The sequence below is a fragment of the Balaenoptera physalus genome (assembly GCF_965194825.1).
Source record: "Balaenoptera physalus genome assembly, chromosome: 8".
Lineage (NCBI taxonomy): Eukaryota > Metazoa > Chordata > Mammalia > Artiodactyla > Balaenopteridae > Balaenoptera > Balaenoptera physalus.
Genome location: NC_138887.1, coordinates 114978829 through 114997152, shown reverse-complemented (window position 1 = coordinate 114997152; position 18324 = coordinate 114978829).

The following is an 18324-nucleotide window of genomic DNA, read 5'->3' as shown; positions in this document are numbered from 1 at the left end:
ATCCCATTAACCAAAAGTAGCCATGCTAATAAGAGAAATGGAATCCCGCATCTCTATCAAGTCACATTTACTTATTTATTGCTTTTTCTGAACTCCTGGGTTAGCAAATTTCATTTTTGTTATCCTTAAGTTATCCAGAAAGGGCTAGAAAAGCTATCTGAAATTAAATACCTCACTTAATCTATTGCTATAGATCACATTATTTCTCTTAGCAGAGGGAGCTTCCTAGGAATTTAAAAAGGCTAGGGGTCTCGAGGCACATGGAAGAAATGGAATATTTCTTGGAAGATGAGGAGCATGAACCCCAGAAGTAGCTCATTTGTACTGGAGGTAATGGTGTGAGAGAAAGGTAATGCAGAGCCTCTGAGAGTTTCAATGGAGTGGAAAAAGTGGAGAGAGAGCTTACAATACTTTTTGCAAATGTCTAAAATTTGCAATACGAGGACGAAGGTTGCGAAGAACATATAGGGTGTAACGTACTTGCTTTGCCTTTGGGTTTGATGTTATTGACTCACCTTCAATGGGTCTTGTGCTTTGAGTTGTGTGGGCCATGGATTTGCCCTGCTTATTCTGCCCATCTTCCATGAGCGCAGCCTGGGTTTGTGAGACATCTGTGTAGGGTTAGGAGGGCAGCAAAAGCTGTTGAACAGAATGGAGCGAACAGGCTCGTGCATAAATTCAACTTGTAAGTGTGGAGCCATCCATGCTCTGCTTAAATGCTGAGCAACCATTGCTGAGGAAGAAAGAGAGAAGTCTCTAGCGAGGTGATTTGGAGAGATGAATGGATAATTGAGTGGATGGGAAATTTACCAACGCTATTTCTATGCATTCTTTGCAAGAAAAAAGAATGTACAAAAATATCATAACAGATCTCAAAAGGACGTGTAGATGTTTAAAAACACATTTGGGCTTCTATGTTTAGTAAACTCGATTTTTAAACATTTTTCTCTACCACTGAACAGAAAATCTGGCATTCAAGCAAAGTATCATTGAAACAATAACAGCAAAAGCCCTCTCCTTCCCTCCCCCCAAAAGAGTGCAAAGGCTCTCCCCCAGAGGACTCAGGTGACTGGAAGGGAAGGCAGACTGCAGGTCCTGCGCTTGAGGGCAGCCGGCCAGCTTGGCCAGAATTGGCCGGGGCTCCATGACCCTTTGGCTCTCGTGGGAGAGTGTAAAGTTCTGTCAGCTCATCCGTTTGGATAATTAGCAAAAGATATTATTTCCCTGCTCCATCTGCTTGCATTTTTGCTAATAATTGGAACTCTGAATAATGTCCCCAAGTCCTTTAGCTCTCTGGCACCACCACTGAGCACATACCTCTTTGGGGAAAGGCCAGGCACTGAGAACCCTTAGGCTCTTCTCCTGTGGGAGAGACAACCGTAAAAGCCTGGGACACACCACAGTCATCAAGAGGCACGTTGGGGCTCACTGGTCACGGAGCCGACCGAGGCCAGGGTGGCAGGGACCACTGCATTTGGAAATCCACAGCTTATACCCTCAAGCACAGACAGCTGTCTTGTAAATGCGGGGCTTAGTTAACAGGAGCTGACCAAAAGGGAAGAGTAAAACCATTTAGTCAATCAGAGATCAACTTTAAGATATTGCCTCCTGATGAGGTCTGGGCAAGATGGCGGAAGAGTAAGACGCGGAGATCACCTTCCTCCCCACAGATACATCAGAAATACATCTACACGTGGAACTGCTCCTACAGAACACCTACTGAACGCTGGCAGAAGACGTCAGACCTCCCAAAAGGCAAGAAACTCCCCACGTACCTGGGTAGGGCAAAAGAAAAAAGAAATAACAGAGACAAAAGAATAGGGCCGGCACCTGCACCAGTGGGAGGGAGCCGTGAAGGAGGAAAGGTGTCCACACACTAGGAAGCCCCTTCGCGGGCGGAGACTGCGAGTGGCGGAGGGGGGAAGCTTCGGAGCCACGGAGGAGAGCGCAGCCACAGGGGTGCGGAGGGCAAAGCGGAGAGATTGCCGCACAGAGGCTCGGCGCCGAGCAGCACTCACCAGCCCGAGAGGCTTGTCTGCTCCCCCGCCGGGGCGGGCGGGGCTGGGAGCTGAGGCTCGGGCTTCGGTCGGATCCCAGGGAGAGGGCTGGGGTTGGCGGCGTGAACACAGCCTGAAGGGGTTAGTGTGCCACAGCCAGCCGGGAGGGAGTCCGGGAAAAAGTCTGCAGCTGCCGAAGAGGCAAGAGACTTTTTCTTCCTTCTTTGTTTCCTGGTGCGCGAGGAGAGGGGATTCAGAGCGCCGCCTAAACGAGCTCCAGAGAAGGGCGCGAGCCGCGGTGATCAGCGCGGACCCCAGAGACGGGCATGAGACGCTAAGGCTGCTGCTGCCGCCACCAAGAAGCCCGTGTGTGAGCACAGGTCACTCTCCACACTGCCCCTCCCGGGAGCCTGTGCAGCCCGCCACGGCCAGGCTCCCGTGATCCAGCGACAACTTCCCCGGGAGAACGCACGGCGCGCCTCGGGCTGGTGCAACGTCACGCCGGCCTCTGCCGCCACAGGCTCGCCCTGCCTCCTCCGTACCCCTCCCTCCCCGCGGCCTGAGTGAGCCAGAGCCCCCGAAGCAGCTGCTCCTTTAACCCCGTCCTGTCTGGGCGGGGAATAGACGCCCTCAGGCGACCTACACGCAGAGGCGGGGCCAAATCCAAAGCTGAACCCCGGGAGCTGTGCGAACAGAGAAGAGAAGGGGAAATCCCTCCCAGCAGCCTCAGGAGCAGCGGATTAAGCTCCACAAACAACTTGATGTACCTGCATCTGTTGAATACCTGAATAGACAACGAATCATGCCAAAACTGAGGAGGTGGACTTTGGGAGCAGGATATATTATTTTTTCCCCTTTTCCTCTTTTTGTGAGTGTGTATGTGTGTGCTTCTGGGTGAGATTTTGTCTGTATAGCTTTGCTTTCACCATTTGTCCTAGGGTTCGGTCCATCCTTTTTTTTTTTTTTTTTTTTACTTAAAAATGATATGAACAGACCAATCACAAGTAATGAAATTGAAACTGTGATTAAAAATCTTCCAACAAACAAAAGTCCAGGACCAGATGGCTTCACAGGTGAATTCTATCAAACATTTAGAGAAGAGCTAACACCCATCCTTCTCAAACTCTTCCAAAAAATTGCAGAGGAAGGAACACTCCCAAACTCATTCTATGAGGCCACCATCACCCTGATACCAAAACCAGACAAAGACACTACAAAAAAAGAAAATTACAGACCAATATCACTCATGAATATAGATGCAAAAATCCTCAACAAAATACTAGCAAACAGAATCCAACAACACATTAAAAGGATCATACACCACGATCAAGTGGGATTTATCCCAGGGATGCAAGGATTCTTCAATATACGCAAATCAATCAACGTGATACACCATATTAACAAATTGAAGAAGAAAAACCATATGATCATCTCAATAGATGCAGAAAAAGCTTTTGACAAAATTCAACACGCATTTCTGATAAAAACTCTCCAGAAAGTGGGCATAGAGGGAACCTACCTCAACATAATAAAGGCCATATATGACAAACCCACAGCAAACATCATTCTCAATGGTGAAAAACTGAAAGCATTTCCTCTAAGATCAGGAACGAGACAAGGATGTCCACTCTCACCACTATTATTCAACATAGTTCTGGAAGTCCTAGCCACGGCAATCAGAGAAGAAAAAGAAATAAAAGGAATACAAATTGGAAAAGAAGAAGTAAAACTGTCACTGTTTGCGGATGACATGATACTATACATAGAGAATCCTAAAACTGCCACCAGAAAACTGCTAGAGCTAATTAATGAATATGGTAAAGTTGCAGGATACAAAATTAATGCACAGAAATCTCTTGCATTCCTATACACTAATGATGAAAAATCTGAAAGAGAAATTATGGAAGCACTCCCATTTACCATTGCAACAAAAAGAATAAAATACCTAGGAATAAACCTACCTAGGGAGACAAAAGACCTGTATGCAGAAAACTATAAGACACTGATGAAAGAAATTAAAGATGATACCAACAGATGGAGAGATATACCATGTTCTTGGATTGGAAGAATCAACATTGTGAAAATGAGTATACTACCCAAAGCAATCTACAGATTTAATGCAATCCCTATCAAATTACCAATGGCATTTTTTACGGAGCTAGAACAAATCATCTTAAAATTTGTATGGAGACACAAAAGACCCCGAATAGCCAAAGCAGTCTTGAGGCAAAAAAATGGAGCTGGAGGAATCAGACTCCCTGACTTCAGACTATACTACAAAGCTACAGTAATCAAGACAATATGGTACTGGCACAAAAACAGAAACATAGATCAATGGAACAAGATAGAAAGCCCAGAGATTAACCCACGCACCTATGGTCAACTAATCTATGACAAAGGAGGCAAAGATATACAATGGAGAAAAGACAGTCTCTTCAATAAGTGGTGCTGGGAAAACTGGACAGCTACATGTAAAAGAATGAAATTAGAATACTCCCTAACACCATACACAAAAATAAACTCAAAATGGATTCGAGACCTAAATGTAAGACCGGACACTATAAAACTCTTAGAGGAAAACATAGGAAGAACACTCTTTGACATCAATCACAGCAAGATCTTTTTTGATCCACCTCCTAGAGTAATGGAAATAAAAACAAAAATAAACAAATGGGACCTAATGAAACTTCAAAGCTTTTGCACAGCAAAGGAAACCATAAACAAGACGAAAAGACAACCCTCAGAATGGGAGAAAATATTTGCAAATGAATCAACAGACAAAGGATTAATCTCCAAAATATATAAACAGCTCATTCAGCTCAATATCAAAGAAACAAACACCCCAATCCAAAAATGGGCAGAAGACCTAAATAGACATTTCTCCAAAGAAGACATACAGACGGCCATGAAGCACATGAAAAGATGCTCAACATCACTAATTATTAGAGAAATGCAAATCAAAACTACAATGAGGTATCACCTCACTCCTGTTAGAATGGGCATCATCAGAAAATCTACAAACAACAAATGCTGGAGAGGGTGTGGAGAAAAGGGAACCCTCTTGCACTGTTGGTGGGAATGTAAACTGATACAGCCACTATGGAGAACAATATGGAGGTTCCTTAAAAAACTAAAAATAGAATTACCATATGACCCAGCAATCCCACTACTGGGCATATACCCAGAGAAAACCGTAATTCAAAAAGACACATGCACCCGAATGTTCATTGCAGCACTATTTACAATAGCCAGGTCATGGAAGCAACCTAAATGCCCATCAACAGACGAATGGATAAAGAAGTTGTGGTACATATATACAATGGAATATTACTCAGCCATAAAAAGGAACAAAATTGAGTCATTTGTTGAGACGTGGATGGATCTAGAGACTGTCATACAGAGTGAAGTAAGTCAGAAAGAGAAAAACAAATATCATATATTAATGCATGTATGTGGAACCTAGAAAAATGGTACAGATGAGCCAGTTTGCAGGGCAGAAGTTGAGACACAGATGTAGAGAACGGACATATGGACACCAAGGGGGGAAAACTGTGGTGAGGTGGGGATGGTGGTGTGCTGAATTGGGCGATTGGGATTGACATGTATACACTGATGTGTATAAAATTGATGCCTAATAAGAACCTGCAGTATAAAAAAGCAAACAAAACAACTAATACTAAACTTTCAATGGGTTATTTGTATGGAAATATGTTAATATAAATGTTTCAGACATTACATGAAATTTCTAAAAATCTTATATTTGTATTTGCATGGAAATATGTATGGAAATATGTTAATATAAATGTTTCAGACATTAAAAAAAAAAAAAAAAAAAAAAAAAAAAAAAAAAACTTTTTTTTTCTTAATAAATTTTTTCTTAATAATTTTTTTCTTATTTTTTATTTTAAAAAATTAGAAAAAATTTTTGCTTAATAATTCTTTCTTATTTTTTATATTAAAAAATTAAAAAAATTTTTCTTAATAAATTTTTTCTAAATAATTTTTTGCTTATTTTTTATTTTAAAAAATTAAAAACATTTTTTTCTCTTAATAATTTTTTTCTTATTTTGTATTTAAAAAACTTAAAAAAATTTTTTTCTTAATAATTTTTTTATTTTTTATTTTAAAAAATTAAAAAATTTGTTTTAAAAAATTAAAAAAATTTTTTTCTTAATAATTTTTTTCTTAATAATTTTTTTCTTATTTTTAATTTTAATAGCTTTATTTTATTTTATCTTACTTTATTTTATTTTATTTTATCCTCTTTCTTTCTTTCTTTCTATTTTTTCTCCCTTTTATTCTGCGCCATGTGGAGGAAAGGCTCTTGGTACTCCAGCCAGGCATCACAGCTGTGCCTCTGAGGTGGGAGAGCCAACGTCAGGACACTGGTCCACAAGAGACCTCCCAGCTACACGTAATACCAAACGGCAAAAATCTCTCAGAGATCTCCATCTCAACACCAAGACCCAGTTTCACTCAATGACCAGCAAGCTACAGTGCTGGACACCTTATGCCAAACAACCAGCAAGACAGGAACACAGCCCCATCCATTAGCAGAGAGGCTGCCTAAAATCATAATAAGGCCACAGACCCCCCAAAACACACCACCAGACGTGGACATGCCCACCAGAAAGACAAGATCCAGCCTCATACACCAGAATACAGGCACTAGTCCCCTCCACCAGGAAGCCTACACAACCCACTGAACCAACCTTAGCCACTGGGGACAGACACCAAAAAACAACAGGAACTACGAACCTGCAGCCTGTGAAAAGGAGACCCCAAACACAGTAAGGTAAGCAAAATGAGAAGACAGAAAAACACACAGCAGATGAAGGAGCAAGGTAAAAACACACCAGACCTAACAAATGAAGAGGAAATAGGCAGTCTACCTGAAAAAGAATTCAGAATAATGATAGTAAAGATGATCCAAAATCTTGGAAATAGAATAGACAAAATGCAAGAAACATTTAACAAGGACCTAGAAGAACTAAAGAAGAACCAAGCAACGATGAAAAACACAATAAATGAAATTAAAAATACTCTAGAAGGGATCAATAGCAGAATAACTGAGGCAGAAGAACGGATAAGTGACCTGGAAGATAAAATAGTGGAAATAACTACTACAGAGCAGAATAAAGAAAAAAGAATGAAAAGAACTGAGGACAGTCTCAGAGACCTCTGGGACAACATTAAACGCACCAACATTCAAATTATAGGGGTCCCAGAAGAAGAAGAGAAAAAGAAAGGGACTGAGAAAATATTTGAAGAGATTATAGTTGAAAACTTCCCCAATTCGGGAAAGGAAATAGTTAATCAAGTCCTGGAAGCACAGAGAGTCCCATACAGGGTAAATCCAAGGAGAAACACGCCAAGACACATATTAATCAAACTATCAAAAGTTAAATATAAAGAAAACATATTAAAAGCAGCAAGGGAAAAACAACGATTAACACACAAGGGAATCCCCGTAAGGTTAACAGCTGATCTGTCAGCAGAAACTCTGCAAGCCAGAAGGGAGTGACAGAACATATTTAAAGTGATGAAGGAGAAAAACCTACAACCAAGATTACTCTACCCAGCAAGGATCTCATTCAGATTTCATGGAGAAATTAAAACCTTTACAGACAAGCAAAAGCTGATAGAGTTCAGCACCACCAAACCAGCTTTACAACAAATGCTAAAGGAACTTCTCTAGGCAAGAAACACAAGAGAAGGAAAACACCTACAATAACAAACCCAAAACATTTAAGAAAATGGGAATAGGATCATACATATCGATAATTCCCTTAAATGTAAATGGATTAAATGCTCCCACCAAAAGACACAGACTGGCTGAATGGATACAAAAACAAGACCCATATATATGCTGTCTACAAGAGACCCACTTCAGACCTAGGGACGCATACAGACTGAAAGTGAGGGGATGGAAAAAGATATTCCATGCAAATGGAAATCAAAAGAAAGCTGGAGTAGCAATTCTCATATCAGACAAAATAGACTTTAAAATAAAGACTATTACAAGAGACAAAGAAGGACACTATATAATGATCAAGGGATCGATACAAGAGGAAGGTATAACAATTGTAAATATTTACGCACCCAACATAGGAGCACCTCAATACATAAGGCAAATACTAACAGCCATAAAAGGGGAAATCGACAGTAACACAATCATAGTAGGGGACTTTAACACCCCACTTTCACCAATGGACAGATCATCCAAAATGAAAATAAATAAGGAAACACAAGCTTTAAATAATACATTAAACAAGATGGACTTAATTGATATTTAAAGGACATTCCACCCAAAAACAACAGAATACACATTATTCTCAAGTGCTAATGGAACATTCTCCAGGATAGATCATATCTTGGGTCACAAATCAAGCCTTGGTAAATTTAAGAAAATCGAAATCGTATCAAGTATCTTTTCCGACCACAACGCTATGAGGCTAGATATTAATTACAGGAAAAGATCTGTAAAAAATACAAACACATGGAGGCCACACAATACACTACTTAATAAAGAATTGATCACTGAAGAAATCAAAGGGGAAATCAAAATATACCTAGAAACAAATGACAATGGAGACACGACGACCCAAAACCTATGGGATGCAGCAAAAGCAGTTCTAAGAGGGAAGTTTATAGCAATACAACCCTACCTCAAGAAACAGGAAACATCTCGAATAAACAACCTAACCTTGCACCTAAAGCAATTAGAGAAAGAAGAACAAAAAACCCCCAAAGTTAGCAGAAGGAAAGAAATCATAAAGATCAGATCAGAAATAAATGAAAAAGAAATGAAGGAAACAATAGCAAAGATCAATAAAACTAAAAGCTGGTTCTTTGAGAAGATAAACAAAATTGATAAACCATTAGCCAGACTGATCAAGAAAAAAGGGAGAAGACTCAAACCAATAGAATTAGAAATGAAAAAGGAGAAGTAACAACTGACACTGCAGAAATACAAACGATCATGAGAGATTACTACAAGCAACTCTATGCCAACAAAATGGACAACCTGGAAGAAATGGACAAATTCTTAGGAATGCACAACCTGCCGAGACTGAACCAGGAAGAAATAGAAAATATGAACAGACCAATCACAAGCACTGAAATTGAAACTGTGATTAAAAATCTTCCAACAAACAAAAGCCCAGGACCAGATGGCTTCACAGGCGAATTCTATCAAACATTTAGAGAAGAGCTACCACCTATCCTTCTCAAACTCTTCCAAAATATTGCAGAGGGAGGAACACTCCCCAACTCATTCTACAAGGCCACAATCACCCTCATACCAAAACCAGACAAAGATGTCACAAAGAAAGAAAACTACAGGCCAATATCACTGATGAACATAGATGCAAAAATCCTCAACAAAATACTAGCAAACAGAATCCAACAGCACATTAAAAGGATCATACACCATGATCAAGTGGGGTTTATTCCAGGAATGCAAGGATTCTTCAATATACACAAATCAATCAACGTGATAAACCATATTAACAAATTGAAGGAGAAAAACCATATGATCATCTCAATAGATGCAGAGAAAGCTTTTGACAAAATTCAACACCCATTTATGATAAAAGCCCTGCAGAAAGTAGGCATAGAGGGAACTTTCCTCAACATAATAAAGGCTATATATGACAAACCCACAGCCAACATCGTCCTCAATGGTGAAAAACTGAAACCATTTCCACTAAGATCAGGATCAAGACAAGGTTGCCCACTCTCACCACTATTATTCAACATAGTTTTGGAAGTTTTAGCCACAGCAATCAGAGAAGAAAAAGAAATAAAAGGAATCCAGATCGGAAAAGAAGAAGTAAAGCTGTCACTGTTTGCAGATGACATGATACTATACATAGAGAATCCTAAAGATGCTACCAGAAAACTCCTAGAGCTAATCAATGAATTTGGTAAAGTAGCAGGATACAAAATTAATGCACAGAAATCTCTTGCATTCCTGTACACTAATGATGAAAAATCTGAAAGTGAAATTAAGAAAACACTCCCATTTACCATTGCAACAAAAAGAATAAAATATCTAGGAATAAACCTACCTAAGGAGAAAAAAGACCTGTATGCAGAAAATTATAAGACACTGATGAAAGAAATTAAAGATGATACAAATAGATGGAGAGATATACCATGTTCTTGGATTGGAAGAATCAACATTGTGAAAATGACTCTATTACCCAAAGCAATCTACAGATTCCATGCAATCCCTATCAAACTACCAGTGGCATTTTTCACAGAACTAGAACAAAAAATTTCACAATTTGTATGGAAACACAAAAGACCCCGAATAGCCAAAGCAATCTTGAGAACGAAAAATGGAGCTGGAGGAATCAGGCTCCCTGACTTCAGACTATACTACAAAGCTACAATAATCAAGACAGTATGGTACTGGCACAAAAACAGAAACATAGATCAATGGAACAGGATAGAAAGCCCAGAGATAAACCCACGCACATATGGTCACCTTATCTTTGATAAAGGAGGCAAGCATATACAGTGGAGAAAAGACAGCCTCTTCAATAAGTGGTTCTGGGAAAACTTGACAGGTACGTGTAAAAGTACGAAGTTAGAACACTCCCTAATACCATACACAAAAATAAACTCAAAATGGATTAAAGACCTAAATGTAAGGCCAGACACTATCAAACTCTTAGAGGAAAATATAGGCAGAACACTGTATGACATAAATCACAGCAAGATCCTTTTTGACCCAGCTCCTAGAGAAATGGAAATAAAAACACAAATAAACAAATGGGACCTAATGAAACTTAAAAGCTTTTGCACAGCAAAGGAAACCATAAACAAGACCAAAAGACAACCCTCAGAATGGGAGAAAATATTTGCAAATGAAGCAACTGACAAAGGATTAATCTCCAAGATTTACAAGCAGCTCATGCAGCTCAATAACAAAAAAACAAACAACCCAATCCAAAAATGGGCAGAAGACCTAAATAGACATTTCTCCAAAGAAGATATACAGATTGCCAACAGACACATGAAAGAATGCTCAACATCATTAATCATTAGAGAAATGCAAATCAAAACTACAATGAGATATCATCTCACACCGGTCAGAATGGCCATCATCAAAAAATCTAGAAACAATAAATGCTGGAGAGGGTGTGGAGGAAAGGGAACACTCTTGCACTGTTGGTGGGAATGTGAATTGATACAGCCACTATGGAGAACAGTATGGAGGTTCCTTAAAAAACTACAAATAGAACTACCATACGACCCAGCAATCCCACTACTGGGCATATACCCTGAGAAAACCATAGGTCAAAAAGAGTCATGTACCAAAATGTTCATTGCAGCTCTATTTACAATAGCCAGGACATGGAAGCAACCTAAATGTCCATTATCTGATGAATGGATAAAGAAGATGTGGCATATATATACAATGGAATATTACTCAGCCACAAAAAGAAATGAAATGGAGTTATTTATTGTGAGGTGGATGGACCTAGAGTCTGTCATACAGAGTGAAGTAAGTCAGAAAGAGAAAAACAAATACAGTATGCTAACACATATATATGGAATCTAAGGGATAAAAAAAAAAAAAAGGTCATGAATAACCTAGTGGCAAGACGGGAATAAAGACACAGACCTACTAGAGAATGGACTTGAGCTATGGGGAGGGGGAAGGGTAAGATGTGACAAAGTGAGAGAGTGGCATGGACATATATACACTACCAAACGTAAAATAGATAGCTAGTGGGAAGCAACTGCATAGCTCAGGGAGATCAGCTCTGTGCTTTGTGACGGCCTGGGGTGGGGGGGATGGGGAGGTTGGGAGGGAGGGAGATGCAGGAGGGAGGAGATGTGGGAACATATGTATATGTATGACTGATTCACTTTGTTATAGAGCAGAAACTAACACACCATCGTAAAGCAATTATACTCTAATAAAGATCTTTAAAAAAAAAAAAAAAAAGAAATTGCCTCCTAATGGTGGGTTGGAAGTATGCTGTATTTTTAAATATCCTATAGCAGTTCTCTTATGGGTATGAGATTATGGATTTCTCCAGACAGGGACCTGGCCTCATCCTTCTCTCTGCATGGTAATTCGCAACAGTGGTGCCCTCAATTAAGTCCAGTTGGCTGGCTGCCTGAGAGCACTTCCAACCAGTGAAGAATGAACTGAATAGAAGCAGAAAGAACATACTTTTGCATTTTGAAATGAGTGTTACATTATCCTTTCAACTCTAAAGCCCTTCTCACATTTTTTTTTCAAAGAGCCTGTGAGTTGAATCTCAATGAGAGAAAATGCTTCACATCCACCCAAGCATTCATCCACTCAATGTTTTTATTGAGTAGCTACTATGTGCCAGTGGCTTTGGTGGGCACTGGAGAGGCCCGGTTGACCCCATTTCTGCAAGACAACCACTATATTTTTGCAGGGTCAAGTGCTCTAATGTATTACCAAGATAGGTACATTCAAGTTAATAGTAATTAACATTTGCTGCTAGATTCTATGACATTTAGAAGATTTTATTATTAATAAGTTAAGAGAGGAAGTAGTCATTTAAAAACTAAATTCAATCTACTAATGATGCATGTTTTTCCTGAAAATTCATTCTACTGAAAATATATTATTTTTTTTTCTTCAAAGAGCTAATAAGTGATAGAACTGGAATATTGACATATTGTTAAATGTTTTTTCTCTTTTCTTTCTCCTTTCCATGACATAAGAATGGCGCTACTGTTTACTTCAAAAACAGAGCAATTTCAGTTTTTAAAAAAGATTCTCTTAAGCAATGTTTTCATGTCACGATTAAGATGTAAGAGGTTTTAGAAGAGAAAGATCTTCATATTGCAAAACAAAGTTGATCTTGTCTGTAACAGACAGAAATGAAAGCAAACATGATCAATGCATTTCAATGGTCAATTTAAAAAATATATTTCCATTATGTTTAATACTTTTGAACTACTGGTAGGAAAAACAAAATTTGCAGATATGTATTTTGAGTTTCAACTTTTCTAAAAATTTAAATGCCACATAATAAGTCAATTTTCATTATAGTATAACATTAATCAGACACAGTTAGTTGTTACATATTTTATAAAATATAATCTGTTGATCAAGTTACTGGATTTTTTCCTGAACATCCCTTTCTCATAAAACTCCTGGCAATGAAGTTGATGTATTATTGAGATAAATTGAATGTCATTTTTAAATAAGTTATGTCTTTCTGTTGGTTTGAGTGCTAAATTGATGTCACTGCTTTATGCTACATTTCTGCTCATTAGGCAGCAAAGTTGGACTTGATTTTAAAACTTGGTGTTTTTATAAAGACCACCATTCCCAACACTTCATCTTGTAGATGAGTATAATGAGACTTAAAAGTTTAACAAACTGGCCAATATCACAGAACTAAGCCAGGGTGGTTGAGAAACAGCTCCCTGGAGAAAAAAGCATTGAATTGTAGCATGTGCTAATTTCCAGGGTGTACATAACTCTCACCGTGGCTGATTTCAAGACACCAACATGATGTCACTGAATGAGCTACAGAGATGTGCAGTAGCTCACTGCTCTGCATTATTTCTAAAACATGAATTTGTCTTCATAGTTTTGGTGTGTATGACAAAATACAGATAAAATAGATTTAAATAACTTGAAGAGCAGAAATAACAGTATAATATATTAACATAACTGGGAATTGATGAGTATTTATTGTCTTTGTTTTCAATACAGTTTATTTAACTAATATAATTGCATATACAGTTTATAAAATTTATATAATTTTATATAATTAAATACTAATAGTGGCTTTGTTTGACAACTGGCTTACTGAATCCCTGAATATTTAACAATTGGCTCTTACAAGCTGGGACAGGAAGTTTCTAACAGAACCCTGGATCACCAAAAAAATATGGTAAGTCAGTTTGGTTGGTTGAAAATGTTTTCAGTGTGTCTCCTCTCATTGTTCTTTTGTGTGTGTGTGTGTGTGTGTGTGTTAGTGATATGTCATGAAATTGTTCCATACCAGTATCAAATCTGAGACAAGTGATGGCATAAACTGCAAGATTGTAAATGTTTAAATTGTATATCATTGCAGAAAGTTTCTGAAAAATAGTTAATCATTTTCTTAACATTTTTTAATCCATGTGTTTAAAAAAATAAATACTGTATATCCATTTCATGCTCCTCCTTCCTGGCTCTCTGAAGATTTCCAATCTTGTTTAGTCCAGATAAACTTTTGCTAAGATTCAATCCTAGATTTTTCATGTGAAAAACTTTTGTCAGTTAAATATAATACTTGTACCAACGAATTATTGCCCTATTAGCATGTACAAGAAAACCTGATGACGTTTAGTAGCAAAATCTGTAACCATACTGTCATAGTATTAGTTACATATTAATGCTAGTTCATGTTATGAACTACATTACTTTTCCAAATTCTGTTTTGCTGTGACCATGTTGTGCTGAGTGAAAACATTTATTATATGGGCTGATGTTTGATTTATGTGGTTAAAAATTCATAGTAGCTAAGCTGATAATGGTGGAGGGGATTGGATACAAGCATCCAATATTGCTACCAAAGCGGAAAAGAAATTTGAAGTGATGAAAAAAGGCCCTTAGAATGATAGTAACAACAGAAGCCACCCATTAATAACAGGTCTCCAATACAGGTACATAGAAAGGACTTTTATGCAAGCGTGTGGCAACAGTGTTAACATGCATGTCGATACTTCTAGTAACTCACTCTCTGCATCGTACGGAACAGTTGAGAGGGGCACTGGAGAACTATGTGTAAGTATATATCATGAACATGGCTGGTTCATGAGCAAAACAGAGCAAAGTAGAGATGGCTTAGTTAGTCATCAAATAGGGGGTTATTGAGGAGACAAGTATATCAAGCGTTCTTGAAACTCGGTAGCAAACACACTAAACCTTTTAGAATCTGTTATAATTCTCCAACTCTAATTTCACTATATGGATGTTGGGGTGATGATTACTATCTGGGGAGGAAGTCCTAATGGGCCAGATGGTAAAATGAAACCCCACACCCATGACTAGCATTATGAAAAAGCAGATTGACAGCTTTCCTGGGATCCCTTAGGTGTCTGCAAGGCCTGGAAGTCCTAACAGCTGCTCTTGGTCTGCTATCAAGCTTAAATTCCTAACATTAGAGATTTATTTCTTTGGATCTTGAAAGAGTATCCTAAGAAAGATGCAGTAGAGAGTAGGAAGAAGGGTAGAAAAGGAGAAGAGAAAACTGCATTAGTTATTCTCAACTAATAGCAGAGTTCAACTTTCCCTCCAAACCAGACAGTTAGATCAAACAGAGCAAACCTCTTACCCCCCAGCCTATGTGGGATGCTGGGTAGAAACCCAATGAATGGTCCAGCCTGGCCTATGCATTCTAAGTGGCTCCAGGGATAGGTAGTGGTCACAGGGGAAAGAAGAAGGACCAGCAATGGAAACTTCTACAAAGGGCTGGTCCTCTTTACAGGGCTTCATTAATTTGGTATCTCCAAAGAGATTTTATATAAATTTGTTTAGAGGAGTTCTTTTGTCTGTCTCCCAAAATATTCGGATGGTAAAACACATTTAGAAACTTCTTGACTGCAGTATCAAGGAACACATACAATGCACATTTTATATTATGAAATGTAATGGGTGATGTACATGCTTTGTAGAACAGATTAATTAAAAAATTACAATGAATGTCCACTAGGTGGCGAGTGTGCTATATAGTGTTCAGATCACCTAGTTAAGGTGGAGCTGCTTCATCTTGAACATCAAGGGATCCGATCAGATTGTTTTGGGGCCAAACAAATGTCTGAAGTAGATTTTAGAAGCCAGATAAGCGTTTCCAATTATTAGTAACTCGCTTTGTGAATTAAATGTCTTCCCCAAGCACTAAGCAGCACGAAGGGGCTACTTATTAGAGCGTGTGTGTTTTAATACCACTGGTCACTGCTATGATGATTTTTATCTGAATTCTCTGTTCCAGTTACTCTCCTAATACCATGAAATCTAGAGTTAAGAGCTCTTTCCTGGGCTGCAGTTTATTTCCCATAATTTTCTGTGTATTAAGCATTGTTAATCAACCAAATAGACCTGAGATCTTCTTCCTCGGGCATTTTACAAGTCTTTGTCCTCTCTTTATAGTCCCTTCTGTGAAGGACCACATTTTAAGCACTACACACTGAGGATTAATAATTGCAGGGTTGGAAGATAAGATGAGCTGATTTGGGCAAGTGCATAGCCAAGGTTACTGTACAGTGAGGCTTCTAGCTTAGAAAACTTCTCATTTATGAACCCTTTTTTTGGGGGGGGAGTAATATGTATTAAGTTGATGAACCAATTAGGCACATTTAAATAGTGATCTTTAGACTTTCTAAAGTGCATTTTCTTCCAATTTGACTTACTTAACAAGAAATGTTTTCTTCCTATCTTACGATGAACTCTAATAATGAATCTTACATCCTTTATTTTTTTACCTCTGATTTATTACTGCTTAATTATAGAAAAATTACAAAAATATCATAATTCTCATCTAGTAGTGCTGAAATCATTTTTCAAATGTTTCAGCTATAATATTAATCTTGAATCAAGTTATTCATATATCCCTTTCTTAAGTTCATTAAGATTTTGCATACTGTGATTTCTGATGACTTTAACTTGTATAAAGCATTACAGAAAAGATCATTAAAGAAAAAGATCATTTGGAAAATCAAGGTAGAAAAATATCTACAATCTTATGTAAATCAATTATTAACTTAAAATTATGTCTGCATAAATTACATGAACCATGGATAGATAAAAATAATTTTTACTCTTTTTTAAATAAATTTATTTATTTTATTTATTTTTGGCTGTGTTGGGTCTTTGTTGCTGTGCGCAGGCTTTCTCTAGTTGTGGAGAGCAGGGGCTACCCTTTATTGCGGTGCACGGCTTCTCTTGCCACGGAACACAGGCTCTAGGCGAGTGGGCTTCAGTAGTTCTGGCATGTGGGTCAGTAGTTGTGGCGCATGGCCTTAGTTGCTCCGCGGCATGTGGGATCTTGCTGGACCAGGACTCGAACCCGTGTCCACTGAATGGGCAGGCAGATTCTCAACCACTGCGCCACCAGGGAAGCCCGAAATAATTTTTACTCTTAAATCAGTTCCCCTAAATGCCAATTCGTCCTTGTACTTGGCTCTGATTTACTGGCCTTTTCTCCTTTGATAACACCTTCACTGTCACAAGGATATTGATGGATTCTGTCAGTTAGAAGTAATATGATAATCTACATTCTTATTAATTACTCATAAACTCGTATTATTTTCCTCAAGAAGATTAACTTAAGAATAAAGAAACACCTTAGCCCCCCAAACGATTTTTCAAGGATAGTGACTTGGAAAATAATTAGAATATTCTTTCACATCCCAGCTTCATCAGTCTTGGCATTCCAGTGAGCCCAGATTCACGCTCTTCTAGATTTTCTCCACAGTAGGAGGCTTAGACCAACGTGGTGAAGAGAAAGTCGACCAGTTAGAATCTTGGTGCCGCCACTTATTAGTTGAGTGATTTTGCACAAGATCCTTAATCTCTCTGAAACTCTGCCTACTACTCTATTAAAAGACAGTGCTGGAGTGGGAAATAATAATGACTAATACATAGGATCATATAGGATACATACGATGGGGTTTTAAATGAGATAATATGTGTATTTAATACTTTGCTTGGTACAGAATAAGTTTTGAAGCCATAGTTGCATGACTCATTTTTGCTACTGTGATGGAAGATGGATCAGATAAAATACTAAGAGGCAGGTTTATTACCATTGGGATTTGTTTATCAAATTTTCAAGGAAAATACATTTAAAACACTTTTAAAACTGTATTTTTAAATCACTTATTTGGGAATGTACACAATTTCTGTGATAGTTTCATTTCAAATGAGCAGAAAAGCTTGTCATCAAGCCACTCGATATTTAAAGACTGCCTTTAGATCTCATTTAGACACGTTCATTTTCTCAATATTACCCACCCCACCTCTTAAGTCATTTAAGGCTTCTCTAAATATATCAAAAGCAATATGAAGAAAATATAATTTAAATATTAATTGAATATGTTTAAAATATATATGATATAGTTTAACATTATCTTTGAAAAACATAGAAAATGTTAGTATTGTATAAGATAAAATAACTTTCTAAAAGTTTTTCAGAGAAATTATAATAATAACATTGAATATATTGTTGAAAACAGACTTTATGTTTTAATAATAGATATTGTAAAAGCTTTATTATTTTACTAGTAATATTCATTAGAGGGTAAAACACACATCTAGAAACACATTCTA